The following is a 19695-nucleotide window of genomic DNA, read 5'->3' as shown; positions in this document are numbered from 1 at the left end:
TACAGCAACCATGGAGACATGTGCCCGCATACGCGCCCAACACTCCCCCCAGCCCCCGTACGTCCGACACGTACCCCCCGTATATGTATACCCCCACCCGTCTAGGTACACCCCAGTACGTTCCAGTCGAACCCCCACCCCAGGACGTGTCATAGCCCCGTCTACCCACACCCCAGTACGTTCCAGTCGTACCCCCACCCCAGTACGTGTCGCACCCCCCGTGTACCTACACCCCAGTACGTGCGAGCCACACCCCCACCCCAGGACGTGTCATAGCCCCGTCCACCCACACCCCAGTACGTTCCAGTCGTACCCCCACCCCAGTACGTGTCGTACCACCGTCAATGTACACCCCCCCACCCCAGTACGTGTCGTACCACCGTCCATGTACACCCCCCCACCCCTGTACGTGTCGTACCCCCCGTGTACCTACACCCCAGTACGTGCGAGCCACACCCCCACCCCAGGACGTGTCATAGCCCCGTCTACCCACACCCCAGTACGTTCCAGTCGTACCCCCACCCCAGTACGTGTCGTACCACCATCAATGTACACCCCACCACCCCAGTACGTGTCGTACCACCGTCCATGGACACCCCCCCACCCCTGTACGTGTCGTACCCCCCGTGTACCTACACCCCAGTACGTGCGAGCCACACCCCCACCCCAGGACGTGTCATAGCCCCGTCTACCCACACCCCAGTACGTTCCAGTCGTACCCCCACCCCATTACGTGTCGTACCACCGTCAATGTACACCCCCCCACCCCAGTACGTGTCGTACCACCGTCCATGGACACCCCCCCACCCCTGTACGTGTCGTACCCCCCGTGTACCTACACCCCAGTACGTGCGAGCCACACCCCCACCCCAGGACGTGTCATAGCCCCGTCTACCCACACCCCAGTACGTTCCAGTCGTACCCCCACCCCAGTACGTGTCGTACCACCGTCAATGTACACCCCCCCACCCCAGTACGTGTCGTACCACCGTCCATGGACACCCCCCCACCCCTGTACGTGTCGTACCCCCCGTGTACCTACACCCCAGTATGTGCGAGCCACACCCCCACCCCAGGACGTGTCATAGCCCCGTCTACCCACACCCCAGTACGTTCCAGTTGTACCCCCACCCCAGTACGTGTCGTAACACCGTCAATGTACACCCCCCCACCCCAGTACGTGTCGTACCATCGTCCATGGACACCCCCCCACCCCTGTACGTGTCGTACCCCCCGTGTACCAACACCCCAGTACGTGCGAGCCACACCCCCACCCCAGGACGTGTCATAGCCCCGTCTACCCACACCCCAGTACGTTCCAGTTGTACCCCCACCCCAGTACGTGTCGTACCACCGTCAATGTACACCCCCCCACCCCAGTACGTGTCGTACCATCGTCCATGGACACCCCCCCACCCCTGTACGTGTCGTACCCCCCGTGTACCTACACCCCAGTACGTGCGAGCCACACCCCCACCCCAGGACGTGTCATAGCCCCGTCTACCCACACCCCAGTACGTTCAAGTCGTACCCACACCCCAGTACGTTCCAGTCGTACCCCCACCCCAGTACGTTCCTGGCGCACCCCCAACACAACCTCCTAAGTACGGAGCGCACCCCATGCCCCAACATCACAACCGCATGTACGAGTCTTACAAAGCCACACACAAGGACAAAATCGTACAACCAAATGGCCCATGTACACACCGTACACACGCTCAAAACGCACGTACACAACAAGGACAAAACAAAACAACTCAACAATACACCATTCGAAAGGCACACAGCCACTAAACATGGCCAACAACCACTAAAATAACACAATCACTGACCTGCAACTGTCAAAAACAAACAGAGGCCCAATACACCACCACTCCTTATAACACACCCACCCAAAATTCAAACACTGCCACACCCACCCATGGACCAATGAAAAGGGCCCACACACACAAACCATGAGCCTTTGCAACAGACCCACTGCTGCCAGACACCACAGAACCAGACTACAAGCGACACCACATCTTACACTTGCACACCTTCACACGACCACCCTCACAAACACCCTCTCATCACATTCACACACACACACACAACCATCCACACCCCCCCCAACATCCACACCCCCCCCACACCCACACCATCCCCACCCACACCCCTCACCATGCCCACTACCAAGAATCCAAAGTTCAGTCACCGAGAGTTGGAGGTCCTTGTTGATCAAATCCTCAGAGTCGAGCCACAGATCTTTGGAACATTGGTCAGAAGCACCAGCCAGGCAGCCAAAACAGCCATGTGGCAGACCATCGTCGATGCTGTGAATGCTGTTGCGGACACCAGGAGGACCGAGCAGGATTGCCAGAACAGGTGGTACGATCTGCGGAGGAGGGTCAGAGCCAAGAGACAGGAGGAAAACGACCAGGCCAACGCCACCGGAGGAGGGACCTCCCGCAGAGCCGTACAGTACCATCCCTGGGAGGAGAGGGTGATGGCCATACTGCCGGTGGAGGCAGTTGAAGGAGTAGAAGGACTCCGAGACCCGGGTGAGTACACAAACAACGCACCTCACATGGGGGGAACTGCAACCACAACCAAAATTAATAACAGGCACGCAACCACCACAAGCCATCGCATTACTCAACCACACTCCATGAGCAGGCACATGCCACTGCTGCCACCATGCCCCATGCACCCAGCTGGACAATGTCAAGTCACAGGCCACAGAAGACAACAACACATGACACGGTAACCCGGATGGCGGGAGGCTGGGCACCAAGAATCACATAGTGCGACTCCAAAGCAGACAACAATGCCCTCTGCCCATATGGCCTAGGTCACAGCCAGACAAACACTGTGTCCCAACACAGGAATGACTTGCCAGCAAATGGCGGACGCCTTGCATCAACACATGGGGGTGAAGGCACTGTTTTGCACATGCCAGCAGCTAATGAACAGCCAACAGTGTGAAAGAGTGGCAGCACACACCACCACAGCAGCAGCGCACAGACACACAGCAGACAAAATGGGTGCCTGGAGATCAGAAACAAACTCACATCAACAGGCCAAGGGCCACTCAAAGATCTGCTAACAGTGTGTGCCCAGGAAGCTGGGCCAAGGTGACAGAGGGTGACACACGGAGGGAGGGAGAGGGGGACACAGAGGGAGGGAGAGGGGGACTGAGAGGGAGGGAGACGGACAGAGGGAGGAGGCTGACACACAGAGGGAGGGAGAGGGGGACAGAGAGGGAGGGAGAGGGGGACAGAGAGGGAGGGAGACACAGGAAGATGGACAGAGGGAGGAGGCTGACACACAGAGGGAGGGAGAGGGGGACAGAGAGGGAGGGAGAGGGGGACAGAGAGGGAGGGAGACACAGGAAGATGGACAAAGGGAGGAGGCTGACACACAGAGGGAGGGAGAGGGGGACAGAGAGGGAGGGAGAGGGGGACAGAGAGGGAGGGAGACACAGGAAGATGGACACAGGGAGGAGGCTGACACACAGAGGGAGGGAGAGGGGGACAGAGAGGGAGGGAGAGGGGGACAGAGAAGGAGGGAGACACAGGGAGAGCAAATCAGTCCTTTGGTGTGTGGGAATGTCTGCTCGTCAGCAGGTGGACTGCGTGCATGTAGACAAGGGTGGCCAGTGCCAGAACCCCCCCTCTTCATCATGGCAAAACGCAGGGCCATGTCACAACCTGTACACGAGCACAAGGACAGCCACCTGCATCATATAAGTGTGTGGATCCACTCCATGTGCACATGTACAGTGCTACAAGGAAGGCGCAAATGCATAGCTCGGCACACATGCACACTCCACTGCTGACTGCAGTCACACTTGACGCAGCAAGTAAGACTGTGCCACACATAGTTAAAGGGGCCAAATTGGTGCCCAAGGGACACACACATGCACAAGTGCACTGTGAGTGGAATGCAAGACAGATCCTAATTCCAAGAGGAAATGTGCCAACTTTGTAACGGATGAAACATGGATGTTGCATGGATCCAAATTAACATTTTCTCTCTCACACACAGGTCAACGTCGTGCTGCACCCCCCAACACTGGGGGGGAACACTCACAGGACCCGGATCTGCAGGAGACCGATCCCACCGGCAGCGACCACTCTCACCACTCTGCGGACGACCCCGACCGACCTGGCCCCTCTGGTGTCCAACCACCTGCAGCACCTGCGTCAGGTACAACCGTGCCAACCACCACCCCCACTCCTGCCACATCCCAGGAGACACCCAGGATCCCTGCCCCAACACCACAATGCAGCCAGGCTCGCCAGGAGGGACACGGTGTCCCGGGCACCCAGGAGGAGGCAGGCGACAACGCCAATGCCACCCCTCAGGGGTCCCGGAGACCCGATGTGCCCACAAGTGCAGGCCAGACGCAAGTGGGCAGGGGTGGTGGGAGTGGAGGACGGCGGAGGCGCGAGCCTGACCAGTTGGCTGGGGATCCGGTATTTTCCCATGTCCGTAACATCCTGGACTCATACCGGCAGGACACCACGGGCATGGCCCAGGTTGTGTCCGTCCTCGAGGGGATCAAGGTCCAGCAGGCCCAGCAACATGCGGAGCTAATAGCCTGTCTACAGCTACACCAACGGAGGATGGAGGACAGACAGGCTCAGCAAGTGACGGCGTCCCAGGGGATTCACGCTGAACTCCGTTGGATGGCCGACACCATGGCCGACCCTCCCTGTGCCAGAAGGCGGAGAACATCACCACCCACAGGGAGGGATCATGAGGAGGAGGAGGAAACATCCGACGGAGCATCCCAGACGTCGTCACGGCCTGCTGCTGAGGTTCCCCGCAGGAAGCCGGGTCGTCCACGGAAAGGACCATGAGGGTGGCTGCTACATCACCATCTCCCAGGACACCTGGCCTGGCACCTGGCCCACTGGAGCAACAGCATCACAGCATCAAGAGACATTCTCTGCCACATGGCCCTGCTGGTCACTGGCTGACCAATGTTGACAAAGACTGTGGCATGGACTCTGAGGATTTCCAATGGCAAGGACACCAACTCCCCTACTGAACTTTGGATTCCCTAATCCCGGAAAGCCCCTCACTTTGCCCCCCCCCCCCAATAATAAATCACACTATTAAGAGTAGATGCCTGCTGGTAGCATTATTACCTAACATGTGTCTTGTACAGTCTAAACATGCCTGAGTCATCTGTTCACTTCAACCATCCACACCCTGGGGCCTGAGTCTGGCACAGGACACATGGGTCACAGTTTTTTAGGCAAGACAGACATGGAGCACCATACACACCCGTGATGGTCAGAACCAGCTGAGGGGGTGGCCGAACAACCGTGCTGACAGACACATTGAGTACAGCAACAGTCATGCGCAGAGGTCAGGGATCCTGGCCCGTGTCCTGGGGGGCACCCAGGTACATGTAGACAGGTGGCAGAACCATGTCCTGCAAGCTTGAGTCCGGTGGATGCAGAGAATGGGGTCATGGACAACGTTGGATGCATGGGGATGGCACATGTCACAATACCCACACAGTCATGGACATCATGCCCAATACACAGTCTCAGCCCACACACACAGCTTGCATCTTGCCACTCGACACATTGACACATAGCCACAATCAGGGAATACCATGCCAGACATGCAGGATGCACCATGGCAACACACCAGCATTGACTGAGAAGAGGCACCTTGGAGGCATAGGGACACCTTTAATAGTCATGTTTTTGGGATTGCAGAGGCAACTTGAAGTACACATGAACACATCATGTGGAGTAACATGTGGCTCCAACACTGGCACCCCCCTTCTGCAGCACAAATGCGTGATAGCCATGGAACTGGCACACAAGTGTCGGCTAACAGCTAAATACCCACAGCTGCTCACAGAGAGACTGCCATACACCATACATCCGCTGATGTGGAAGTCCCACGCCATGTCAAGACAATGTTAACCGTATGTGTCCGAGGGCAGTGTCACACACATTGATGCCTTCATCACAATCCACTATCCCATCACTGATGACTGACAACCAGGCAGCCCATCTATTCAGGTGTACCCAGCTGCATGTCGTGTCCCATGGGGATGCCACATGTCTGCAGAGGAACCAAACCCCGACCGGGGCAGTGTGCACACATCGTGAACAACTGCCACACCCAATACACCCCAGATGCATCCCTTACCCTATGGAGACTTCCAAACGTGTCCGTGCCTGTAACGCTGAGTCAGCCCACGATGCCATGTCCATGAGGAATAGCAGTGCCACAACAATGCAACCAGAAGACGGCATGCGCAGGTACCTGGGGAAGAGAGACACACAAGAAGTCAGCCACAAAAAGCACAGCCACTTGCATGTGCATTGACTCGACACATGTATGGATGACAACATGCTAGGTCACAATTATGAGTGGGGAAATACTACCATCACTGCCACCATCACTCCAGTGACACACCCACACACACCTCTGACTCACGTGCCATACATGCAGGTGGAGACACGCATCACAACACATGCCACACGGGGAACAAGGCGTGCACAATCAGACACTGGTACTCACCACTAAGCAAAGAAGTCGCGTATGAGCCGAGTCCGGATGTCCTCTTGCGGCTCCACATCCTCCACATCACTAGCCCCATTGCCAAGCCCTTCGTCCTCCACGGGTGGATGGTCCTCGTCATGTTGATTCAGGATGAGTGGCACAGCTCTTTCAACTGCCATGTTGTGCAGCATGCAGCAGACCATGAAGATCTTGCAAACCTTTGCCGGGGCATATGGGAGTGCGCCGCCGGTCTTGTGGAGGCACCGGAATCGGCTCTTCAGCATGCCAAACGTCCTCTCTATCACTCGCCTTGTCCGGCCATGGGCGGTGTTGTAGCGGAGCTGGGCCGGCGTGATGGGGTTGCGGAGAGGTGTCAGCAGCCAAGGCATGTTGGGATAGCCAGCGTCCCCTAAATGGAAAGCACATGGATATCGTTAGAACTGGCGAAGCGGTAGTGCTGCTCGGCCAAACAGAATACAGGACAGACAGACTGTACCCACCAACAACACATGCCCGTTCGTTGCGCAGCTGCATCATCATATCAGGCATCCCGCTACGCCTCATGATGTAGGCATTGTGTGCTGATCCTGGGAAACGAGCACAGACATGTGAAATCACCATGTTGGACAGACACACCACAAGGGCATTGATGGAGTGGTAGTGCTTCCGATTGCGGTACGCCACCTCCCGTGCGTGTGGTGGTACCAAACCTACATGTGTCCCATCTATGGACCCAATGACATGGGGCATCCCTCCCAGGGCATAGAAACCACGCTTGACCTCAGTCATCTGTTCAGGGGTTGGGAACTTGATGAAGTCATCCAGGTGAATCAACATGGCCTCCAAGAAATCATGCAGCACACCGCTGAACATGCTCTGGGACATGCCACCAACATGAGCTATGGTATTTTGGAAGGTACCCGTGGCAAGGAAATGTAGGGCAGCCATTACCTTCAGCTGGGGTGTCAGTGCCGTAGGATACCTGTGCTGCGGTTGCAGGTGTGGTGCCAGTCTCGCCGTCAGCTCCAGGATCAACGGTTGGGTGAAGCGGTAGAGCCGGATCCTGTCATTCTCCTGCATGGTGGCCAAGTCTGGAATTCTTCGGGCAACAGGAGGCGCTCTGCAGTAATTTGGAAGTGACAAGGAAGAGTGAGTGCACTACGAGAACAACTCATGTCTACTGAGCACATGTAAATCTGGCAATACACACATGCCACATAGGGAGTCAGGCATGTGCTACATGCCCAGGACACGTATGGATGCAAGGTGACACTCCTTCCAAGACCCAGCTACACACGGTGATTGAGAACCTCCCCATGCCACGCCATGGAAATAGCTGTGTCCCAGTGCAAGTGCACTGCCCGACGCAAGACAGGAGTGACATACACCCACACATCAGCAGAAGTGTGATGCCGATTGCAGAGACTGGCAGCGGAACACTTGAGCCACAGGTCACATGACATTACACTAGTCCAGCCCACACACCTTGCCATGAAGGTGCACATGTCATGACTCACCACACATTCCTTGTGAGTTTGCTGACATGGCCTTGTCACGCTACTCCGTGTCCCTTGCATACATGTGCACCTCACATCCGATAACACATGTGGCATGGTGTTGGGAACAGTGTGCAATGACAATCTATACACAGCCACATGTTGGTTGCTGCAACGGCTGCAGCTTTTGAGGGTGCTACAACATCAACCTGATGTAAATCCCGGACACATATATGGCATAGTCACATTGTGCACTGTGGGTAGTGATAAGTCATGTGTCATGACCCCTGTACCGGGCATCATGGGACACTTCCGTGTGTTGGTGTCCGTGCCATGCCAGTGACGCTCACCCCAAGTGCGCAGTCCCACATGCACACATGTCAAAGGAGTCAAGGGCATGCCTGGCACACATTGCACCCTCACACAGTACACATGTACACATCTCATCATACATCTGGTGCCTTCTCCACTCAGGAGGCATGTTCCACATCACAGCCTGTGACACCTGTGCCCCACACATGTGGTAATGCACAGACGATGCCTTGATGTCCATTCCTGGACAAGTATGTCCATCCATGGACAAGTATGTCCGCCCTATTCCTACATGTGTGTCGCCTATCACCACAGTGATGTGTAAAATCCGCCGGACTGCTGCTGAGAGGGCCTGTGCATGTTCCCAAATCACTGTGGGAGTGCTGCCGTATGTGTACCCATCGTGATGGCGAGCGTAGATGCGAGTGTACGGTCCGTGCCACTACGGGTACGCATACGCGTGCAGACCCATAGTGATAGAGAGCGTAGATGTGAGTGTACGGGCCGTACCACTACGGGTACGCATACGCGTGCAGACCCATAGTGATAGTGAGCGTAGATGCGAGTGTACGGTCCGTACCACTACGGGTACGCATACGCGTGCAGACCCATAGTGATAGAGAGCGTAGATGTGAGTGTACGGTTCGTACCACTACGGGTACGCATACGCGTGCAGACCCATAGTGATAGAGAGCGTCGATGCGAGTGTACGGTCCGTACCACTACGGGTACGCATACGCGTGCAGACCCATAGTGATAGTGAGCGTCGATGCGAGTGTACGGTCCGTACCACTACGGGTACGCATACGCGTGCAGACCCATAGTGATAGTGAGCGTAGATGCGAGTGTACGGTCCGTACCACTACGGGTACGCATACGCGTGCAGACCCATAGTGATAGAGAGCGTCGATGCGAGTGTACGGTCCGTACCACTACGGGTACGCATACGCGTGCAGACCCATAGTGATAGTGAGCGTAGATGCGAGTGTACGGTCCGTACCACTACGGGTACGCATACGCGTGCAGACCCATAGTGATAGTGAGCGTAGATGCGAGTGTACGGTCCGTACCACTACGGGTACGCATACGCGTGCAGACCCATAGTGATAGTGAGCGTCGATGCGAGTGTACGGTCCGTACCACTACGAGTACGCATACGCGTGCAGACCCATAGTGATAGGGCCGTACACTCGCATCTACGCTCTCTATCACTATGGGTCTGCACGCGTATGCGTACCCGTAGTGGTACGGACCGTACACTCACATCTACGCTCTCTATCACTATGGGTCTGCACGCGTATGCGTACCCGTAGTGGTACGGACCGTACACTCGCATCTACGCTCTCTATCACTATGGGTCTGCACGCGTATGCGTACCCGTAGTGGTACGGACCGTACACTCACATCTACGCTCTCTATCACTATGGGTCTGCACGCGTATGCGTACCCGTAGTGGTACGGACCGTACACTCACATCTACGCTCTCTATCACTATGGGTCTGCACGCGTATGCGTACCCGTAGTGGTACGGACCGTATACTCACATCTACGCTCTCTATCACTATGGGTCTGCACGCGTATGCGTACCCGTAGTGGTACGGACCGTACACTCACATCTACGCTCACTATCACTACGAGTACGCATACGCGTGCAGACCCATAGTGATGGAGAGCGTAGATGCGAGTGTACGGTCCGTACCACTACGGGTACGCATACGCGTGCAGACCCATAGTGATGGAGAGCGTAGGCATGCATGTACGGGCCGTTGCCATGCATTTGGGGTGCCCTAGGGCCCCCACACGCACCGTACCTGTGTGTGATGCTCCAAATTACCTAGGGGACAAGTATTAAGGCCTACATGCATGCTGGTTGTCATGGAGACCAAGTTCAAAATTCGAAATTGTTCTGGAAGGTGCACAGCAGAAGTCAGTTGGAATTATTCTACTTTGTTGCAATGTGTTTGTGGGGCTGACATCATGCAGGAGAATGAAACCGATAGAGAACCCACAGACTGCTAGGTTTGAAGGGATTGGTGGAAACATAGGATGCAAATGTGAGTGACCAATCTCTCTGTACTCCTGTGCATGAGACTGGGCAGAAGGGCACATATAAGGCAGCCAGGTCCCATGAGGGAGCACTTGCCTGCACATCTTTGCATTCGTCGACCCAGCTGCTGCTACTGATTCCCTGGAACCATGTCAAGGGCTGTGGAGAGGACACAGCCATTCACCCTGGAGGAGAACATGTCTCTGCTGGATGTGATCCTCCCACAGTACTCCATGCTGTATGGGCGACCAGGGTATCAGGTGAGTGCATAGGCCACTGCCACAGACTGTCCCTATGTTGTGACTGTGACTCCTGCCATTGCGTCCAGGTGTAACACACATGCCATGTACTGTCGGGGGGGTCCCAGGGGGGGGGGTGCCTGATGTCTCCCAGCAGTGCCCTGAGACAGGAGGGGTGGGGGACTATCACTCACAGCAGTGCCCTGACACAGGAGGGGTGGGGGCCTATCACTCACAGCAGTGCCCTGAGACAGGAGGGGTGGGGGCCTATCACTCACAGCAGTGCCCTGAGACAGGAGGGGTGGGGGCCTATCACTCACAGCAGTGCCCTGAGCCAGGAGGGGTGTGTGCAGAGTCCTCCCAGCAGTGCCCTGAGACAGGAGGGGTGGGGGCCTATCACTCACAGCAGTGCCCTGAGACAGGAGGGGTGGGGGCCTATCACTCACAGCAGTGCCCTGAGACAGGAGGGGTGGGGGCCTATCACTCACAGCAGTGCCCTGAGACAGGAGGGGTGGGGGCCTATCACTCACAGCAGTGCCCTGAGCCAGGAGGGGTGTGTGCACAGTCCTCCCAGCAGTGCCCTGAGACAGGAGGGGTGGGGGCCTATCACTCACAGCAGTGCCCTGAGACAGGAGGGGTGGGGGCCTATCACTCACAGCAGTGCCCTGAGACAGGAGGGGTGGGGGCCTATCACTCACAGCAGTGCCCTGAGACAGGAGGGGTGGGGGCCTATCACTCACAGCAGTGCCCTGAGACAGGAGGGGTGGGGGCCTATCACTCACAGCAGTGCCCTGAGACAGGAGGGGTGGGGGCCTATCACTCACAGCAGTGCCCTGAGACAGGAGGGGTGGGTGCCTATCACTCACAGCAGTGCCCTGAGACAGGAGGGGTGTGTGCAGAGTCCTCCCAGCAGTGCCCTGAGACAGGAGGGGTGGGGGCCTATCACTCACAGCAGTGCCCTGAGACAGGAGGGGTGGGGGCCTATCACTCACAGCAGTGCCCTGAGACAGGAGGGGTGTGTGCAGAGTCCTCCCAGCAGTGCCCTGAGACAGGAGGGGTGGGGGCCTATCACTCACAGCAGTGCCCTGAGACAGGAGGGGTGGGGGCCTATCACTCACAGCAGTGCCCTGAGACAGGAGGGGTGGGGGCCTATCACTCACAGCAGTGCCCTGAGACAGGAGGGGTGGGGGCCTATCACTCACAGCAGTGCCCTGAGCCAGGAGGGGTGTGTGCAGAGTCCTCCCAGCAGTGCCCTGAGACAGGAGGGGTGGGGGCCTATCACTCACAGCAGTGCCCTGAGACAGGAGGGGTGGGGGCCTATCACTCACAGCAGTGCCCTGAGACAGGAGGGGTGGGGGCCTATCACTCACAGCAGTGCCCTGAGACAGGAGGGGTGGGTGTGATGCACAGTGTGAGCCTTGATCATTGATTGTGACATTGCCATCATTCCACCTGTGTACCCACTGTGGCACGTAGTGCTTTTTCCCTCACCAGGGGATGATGTCCCTATGACAAAGGTGCAATGCGTTGGCTGCAAGACATGCCTTGTTGTAACCAGCTAATTTGTACCCATATGTCTCTCTGTGACATGTGGCTGGTGTATTGATGTGGTGTCACTTGTTCCTCCTCACAGGTAGGCGCCACTGCCAAGGAGCAGATCTGGCTGACCGCCGTCAGTGCCGTGAGGGGTGTGGATGGTCGGAGGCGGAGCCTGCCCCAGGTGAGGAAACGCTGGCAGGATATCCGGTGCTGGACGCTGAGGATTGCACGGCTCCTGCTGGGGGACTCACCTGAGAGCCACAAGAACCGCGGCCGCCGCAGTCTGAGCCACCTCCACAGGCGTGTGCTGCCGGTGGTCTTTCCAGACCTGGAGAGGCGCTTACAGGCGATGCAGCAGCCGGAAGGGGGTAGGTACATGTGTGTTTGTTGTGTGTCACCGGCATTTGTAAGGGCACAGTAGCATGAATTCACTGGCAGGGTTTAAAGGTGCTGTGCAGATCCTGTTTGCCCCAGTATAGCGCTGTGCCCCTGCCACCCTTCCCCTCCTTGCAATGTGTTCCCTGGTCTGTGTGTAGTCACTCCTTCACAGGGTAATGTAGGCTGGCGCTTTGTCCACGGGAACAATGTCTGTAGCATCATGTGTGGGGGTGGTGTGTAACAGGTTGTGGGACCTTGCCTGTGCACTGTCAAGTTCACTGCATGTGGGTTCCATGTCAGTTGGCACTGATGCTGACTCCAGACATGGGAGTTGGTCTCTCATGTGTCATGCCTTACAGCGCGCATGTCCCATGTAGTGGCCTGTGACATGATATGCATGAGTGTGCGATACACATAGTGCAGGGATGGTGACGTGTGTTGCAGTCATTACCATTCAGTAGCATGTAGTTGCGTGCCCACTACTGTCCCCTGGGGCACCTTTTCCTCAGTGGTGTATGTGTCATCATAAACGTGGCCACTGTCAGTGTCTACAGCGTAAGTTGTGCTCTGTGCCATTGTCCCCTGTCACCATGTATATAGACGTGCTATTTTGTACAGGTGTCCACTGTGCAGCCTGACCTGATTGTCCTTCTTCATACTCACAGTTGCCAGTGCCTGTGTGTCTTGTTATACTCATCTGAGGATGGGCACTGGTACCTCATTATTTGTACAGGCGCACCTTGGCTGTTTGGCGTCCAATCTTGCTTTTTGCCTGCCCCTGTGTGTATCACCCAGACTATGAGATGTTGGTGCCACCTGTGTCTCAACAATTTGCCTCGTGTAGGGTCTTGTTGGGGCGGGCAATGCCTATGTGTTAAATCCTGATTACCACTTGCTGGGTCTGGGCAGTGTGTGATGTGTCTGGACACACACGCAATGTGCAGTGACCGAGTCATGTTGTGCATGTTTTCAGCATTACCTATGCAGCATGTGTCTCAAGTTCATGGATATGGTCCCTGGTCATCGGTATTTTCGCCAACGCTGTGTGGTGCAGATGCAGTGCTGGATTGTCCCCAGGGCCTGGGTGCTATGTCAGACTCCTTTTCCTGTGTTTAGCTATTGTCTCATGCTCTCCATGGTATTTCAGTGGCATGGTGGCTCAACCAACTGTGTGTTTCATGCCCTACATCGGTACCCTGTTCAGTAGATGTTAGGGATCTTCCTTTTCAGGCCATGCAATGTTACCTATGTAGATTGGACTCATGTGACAGATGTGTACAGGTGTATGATTAATTTCTGTCTCTCCACCCTGCCCACAGCATCGTCGGGGGACACAGAGGGAGACATGGACACAGACCAGGCGGAGAGACCGAGCACCAGTGCCAGCCGTGACATCGGGTCTGGCACATCGAGTGGGACAGAGGCGGAGGAGAGTGTGGCCGAGGACCTGTCGACTGGCACATCAGACTACGAAGCTGACAGGTCCGGGGACGATGTCTCCGAGTGGGCGGAGGCTGCACCAGCAGCTCACAGCGGAACAACACCTCGCACCGCCCCCTCAGTTTCCACCAGCCGCCTCCCACTTGCTCGTGTCCCTTCCCAGCGTGCCCGGTCACAGCATGTCTCCTTCATGCCAGGCACCGCACCCCCTGCCCCTGTCTCCACTGCTGCCGCCAATGCAGAGTCTGTGGACATCCAGCGGCAACTGCAGGTTGGTCAGGCTGCGATCCTTAATGTCCTCCATGCCCACGGCAAAACCCTCACCAACATCGAGGCTTTCTTGGAGGGCATTCATTCATCGCAGGCTGACCAACGCAACTTGCTGAGGTCCATCGACTCCACACTGACTGCAGCAGTGGGTCTCCTGCAGCGCGACCTCCCCCCACCTACCCCTGCCCCATCCACACTTCCCACTCCCATGCCTGTCACACGTACACCCAGACGTCGGCATGCACCCACATCAACGGACACGGGCACCACACCAGCCGGGAAGGTCCACCGCACTCCTCCTGACACGCACACACAGGGTGAGGTAGGCACACCCACTGGGTCGGGGGGCAAACGTGTGACACGCAGCCATAGTGGGAGTCCGCATTCCACCCAGTCCACTCCCTCCAAATCCCCTCCCCTCAGCTCTCCTGGCCACATCTCCCCCAAGGACTCCTTCATGGCCGCTCTGTCCCTGAGCCCCACAGTTACACCACCACGCAAGCGGTCAAGGAGGTCCCCGGTCAGGGTGGTTGAGTCTCCCCCCCTGTCTCCACCCTCCCCCGGTGGCGCTGCGACCCATCCCTCTGACCCCCCCCCCTCCTTGGGGCCTGAGGTCCTTTCGGGTGCAGGGGACTCCCTGGATGACCTTGCAAAGGTGTGTAGTGCCATCCTGGCCTCCGCCTTTGGCACTGACCCGCCCCCTGTGGTGGAGTCCTCCATCCCTGCACCCACAACGCCGCCCCTTTGCCCTGATGTCCCTGCGGTGCCTGTTGCTTCCCCACCCCCTGATGCCCTCACCAGTGTGGAAGACGATGCCATTTGACTGTGCAGGCAAGGTAGGGGACACGCATCCCACTGTGTCCCCCATCCAGCTGAGAATCATTGACTGCCCTATGGGCTTTGTGAAGATTGAACTGCCTGCGATCCACAGACATTGTGCTCATGCTGAATAAAGCTTAATTTTGTTTTCATTATCACACTACTGCTATGCTGGTATTGGTGTTGGTGGGGCTGCTACATGGTTTTGGGTGGTGTGTAAGGGTTTGGGTGTGTGGGATATGTAGTAGTGTACTGCTCATTGGTGGGACCCTGTGATCTGTGTGCCATCACAAGGTGTTGGCTAACTTTCTTTGTTCATGTACGCAGTTACTGCATGGTGCACTTGTCCCAGGGTGTATTCCTTCCTCTGTGTACCCAGCTTTCTTCCCTGCAGGGTGTTCCCAATGTTTAGCGCGGAGCTGTGTCTACATGAGCTGTGTGTGTGACGGAGCCCTTCTACTTTGGCCATGCATGCAGGGCCATGTCTCCACCTGCGACAATCGTGGCATCCTTGGTGATCACTGTACTTGTGTGTGGAGTCTGTTGACATGAGTTCATGGGGACATGTTCCCTTGTAGCCAGTATGCATGTGGATAATTCTGGCCTCACACACATGTGTTACACCCCTCCTGTCTCATGGCACTGCTGGGAGGACTCTGCACCCACCCCTCCTGTGTCAGGGCACTGCTGGGAGGACTCCACACCCACCCCTCCTGTGTCAGGGCACTGCTGGGAGGACTCCACACCCACCCCTCCTGTCTCAGGGCACTGCTGGGAGGACTCCACACCCACCCCTCCTGTCTCAGGGCACTGCTGGGAGTGATAGGCACCCACCCCTCCTGTCTCAGGGCACTGCTGGGAGGACTCTGCACCCACCCCTCCTGTCTCAGGGCACGGCTGGGAGGACTCCACACCCACCCCTCCTGTGTCAGGGCACTGCTGGGAGGACTCCACACCCACCCCTCCTGTGTCAGGGCACTGCTGGGAGGACTCTGCACCCACCCCTCCTGTCTCAGGGCACTGCTGGGAGGACTCCACACCCACCCCTCCTGTGTCAGGGCACTGCTGGGAGGACTCCACACCCACCCCTCCTGTCTCAGGGCACTGCTGGGAGGACTCTGCACCCACCCCTCCTGTGTCAGGGCACTGCTGGGAGGACTCCACACCCACCCCTCCTGTCTCAGGGCACTGCTGGGAGTGATAGGCACCCACCCCTCCTGTGTCAGGGCACTGCTGGGAGGACTCCACACCCACCCCTCCTGTCTCAGGGCACTGCTGGGAGTGATAGGCACCCACCCCTCCTGTCTCAGGGCACTGCTGGGAGGACTCTGCACCCACCCCTCCTGTCTCAGGGCACTGCTGGGAGGACTCCACACCCACCCCTCCTGTGTCAGGGCACTGCTGGGAGGACTCCACACCCACCCCTCCTGTCTCAGGGCACTGCTGGGAGGACTCTGCACCCACCCCTCCTGTGTCAGGGCACTGCTGGGAGGACTCCACACCCACCCCTCCTGTCTCAGGGCACTGCTGGGAGTGATAGGCACCCACCCCTCCTGTCTCAGGGCACTGCTGGGAGTGATAGGCACCCACCCCTCCTGTGTCAGGGCACTGCTGGGAGGACTCCACACCCACCCCTCCTGTCTCAGGGCACTGCTGGGAGTGATAGGCACCCACCCCTCCTGTCTCAGGGCACTGCTGGGAGGACTCTGCACCCACCCCTCCTGTGTCAGGGCACTGCTGGGAGGACTCCACACCCACCCCTCCTGTCTCAGGGCACTGCTGGGAGTGATAGGCACCCACCCCTCCTGTGTCAGGGCACTGCTGGGAGGACTCCACACCCACCCCTCCTGTCTCAGGGCACTGCTGGGAGGACTCCACACCCACCCCTCCTGTCTCAGGGCACTGCTGGGAGTGATAGGCACCCACCCCTCCTGTCTCAGGGCACTGCTGGGAGGACTCCACACCCACCCCTCCTGTCTCAGGGCACTGCTGGGAGGACTCCACACCCACCCCTCCTGTCTCAGGGCACTGCTGGGTGGACTCTGCACACACACCTCCGATTTCAGGATATGTGCGCTTGGCACATACACGGTGGGGGTACGCACAATGCATTCGAGGTGAGGGTACGAGTCTACTGACACTGGTGTGGTGGGGGTACGCTCCGTACGTCCGCGGGTGTGGGTACGGGTCGTACTTACACTGTTGCCATGGGGGGTACGCTCCTTGCATTCGCGGGTGGGGGTACAGGTCGTACTTACACTGTTGGGCTGGGGGGTACGCTCCTTGCATTTGCGGGTGGGGGTACGGGTCGTACTTACACTGTTGGGCTGGGGGGTACGCTCCTTGCATTTGCGGGTGGGGGTACGGGTCGTACTTACACTGTTGGGCTGGGGGGTACGCTCCTTGCATTCGCGGGTGGGGGTACGGGTCGTACTTACACTGTTGGGCTGGGGGGTACGCTCCTTGCATTTGCGGGTGGGGGTACGGGTCGTACTTACACTGTTGGGCTGGGGGGTACGCTCCTTGCATTCGTGGGTGGGGGTTCGAGTCGTACTTACACTGTTGGCATGGGGGGTACGCTCCATGCATACGCGGGTGAGGGTACGGGTCGGACTTACACTGTTGGGGTGGGGGTACGCTCCGTACGTCCGCGGGTGGGGGTACGGGTCGTACTGACACTGTTGGCATGGGGGGTACGCTCCTTGCATACGCGGGTGAGGGTACGGGTCGTACTTACACTGTTGGGGTGGGGGTACGCTCCGTACGTCCGCGGGTGGGGGTACGGGTCGTTCTTACACTGTTGGCATGGGGGGTACGCTCCTTGCATACGCGGGTGGGGGTACGGGTCGTACTTACACTGTTGGGCTGGGGGGTACGCTCCTTGCATACGCGGGTGAGGGTACGGGTCGTACTTACACTGTTGGGGTGGGGGTACGCTCCGTACGTCCGCGGGTGGGGGTACGGGTCGTTCTTACACTGTTGGCATGGGGGGTACGCTCCTTGCATACGCGGGTGGGGGTACGGGTCGTACTTGCACTGTTGGCATGGGGGGTACGCTCCTTGCATACGCGGGTGGGGGTACGGGTCGTACTTGCACTGTTGGGCTGGGGGGTACGCTCCTTGCATTCGCGGGTGGGGGTACGGGTCGTACTTACACTGTTGGGCTGGGGGGTACGCTCCTTGCATTTGCGGGTGGGGGTACGGGTCATACTTACACTGTTGGGCTGGGGGGTACGCTCCTTGCATTCGTGGGTGGGGGTTCGAGTCGTACTTACACTGTTGGCATGGGGGTACGCTGCATGCATACGCGGGTGAGGGTACGGGTCGCACTTACACTGTTGGGGTGGGGGTACGCTCCATGCATACGCGGGTGGGGGTACGGGTCGTACTTGCACTGTTGGGCTGGGGGGTACGCTCCTTGCATACGGGGTGGGGGTAGGGTCCGTACATATCCGTCTGTTAGAAAAGGTAGATGGACCGTGAGGGTCGGCCGGGGTCAGGAGGAGAGGTCTCCGGGGAGAGCCGTCTCCAGCGATCGTACAGACGAGTAACTTCCCCCCCACAGACAGATATCACACACGGATAAGGTTCAGTGTTCTTTATAAGCACTTATTTAAGGTACGGTTAAATGGTACAAGGAGGTCTGGACTCAGGGGTCCCCTCGATTAGAGTCTCGCAAGGTAGGGAAGGGGGTAGCGGGACAGTCTATTTACCAATCAGGTAGTTCGGATGAGATGATGATGAGCTCACAATCCTCGAGCTTGGTGGTTAGGTGGTATGGGCCGCGGCAGCGCCAGCAGGTCCCGGTGTGGATGGTCGATACAACGGGCCGCGGCAGCGCCAGCAGGTCCCCGGAAGATATACGGTCCGCGGCAGCGCCAGCAGGTCCCGGTGAGGATGGTCGTTACAACGGGCCGCGGCAGCGCCAGCAGGTCCCCGGAAGATGTACAGTCCGCGGCAGCGCCAGCAGGTCCCGGTGAGGATGGTCGTTACAACGGGCCGCGGCAGCGCCAGCAGGTCCCCGGAAGATGAAGGTTGCAGAAGGCCGCGGCAGCGCCAGCAGGCAGGACGATGGTTCACAAGAGCGGGATACGGCAGCGCCAGTAGACCGTCAGGGTTGAGTTCACTCGGTGTCTCTCGACTCCAGGATACAACTGCCTTCCTGCTCCGGAGCTGCCTCAGTTATAGGGCTGGTGCCCTTTGATGTCCGGACCCTCGCACTTGGAGGTCGGAGGGTCCGGGCTGAAGGTGTCCAGACACCCAGCAGGGGGTGGAGCCAGTGCCTGGGGGAGCTGGGGGCGATCGGCACCTGGCGGGGGAGAGCCCTTGACACTTCGTTCTCCCATTGACCTGCCAAGTGGTCCGCTCACCTCCTGGGTGGATGGTGGTGCCGGAATGTCGGGGCCGGCCAGGCCCGGGGTTAGGGTCGAGGGGAGGCCATGCGGCCGCGTGGTGCAGGGCCCAAGATGGCGGCTTGACCCGGCCGGGGAAGCCGGTGGGGCTGGACCCCGTGATGAGTAGGGGTCCGAGGGCAGAGGGTCCGTCGGGAGACAGAGTACAGGTGCTTGTTGCGGGGATATGCCAGGTGGGCCGGAGTTCGGGCCCTGTCGAGCGGGGAGGGAGCCAGCCGTCTGTGAGG

This window comes from Triturus cristatus, chromosome 2_2, assembly GCF_964204655.1.
Source record: "Triturus cristatus chromosome 2_2, aTriCri1.1, whole genome shotgun sequence".
In the NCBI taxonomy this organism is placed as follows: Eukaryota; Metazoa; Chordata; class Amphibia; order Caudata; family Salamandridae; genus Triturus; species Triturus cristatus.
The sequence above is the reverse complement of the archived record's forward strand: the minus strand, read 5'-3'. Positions refer to the sequence as shown.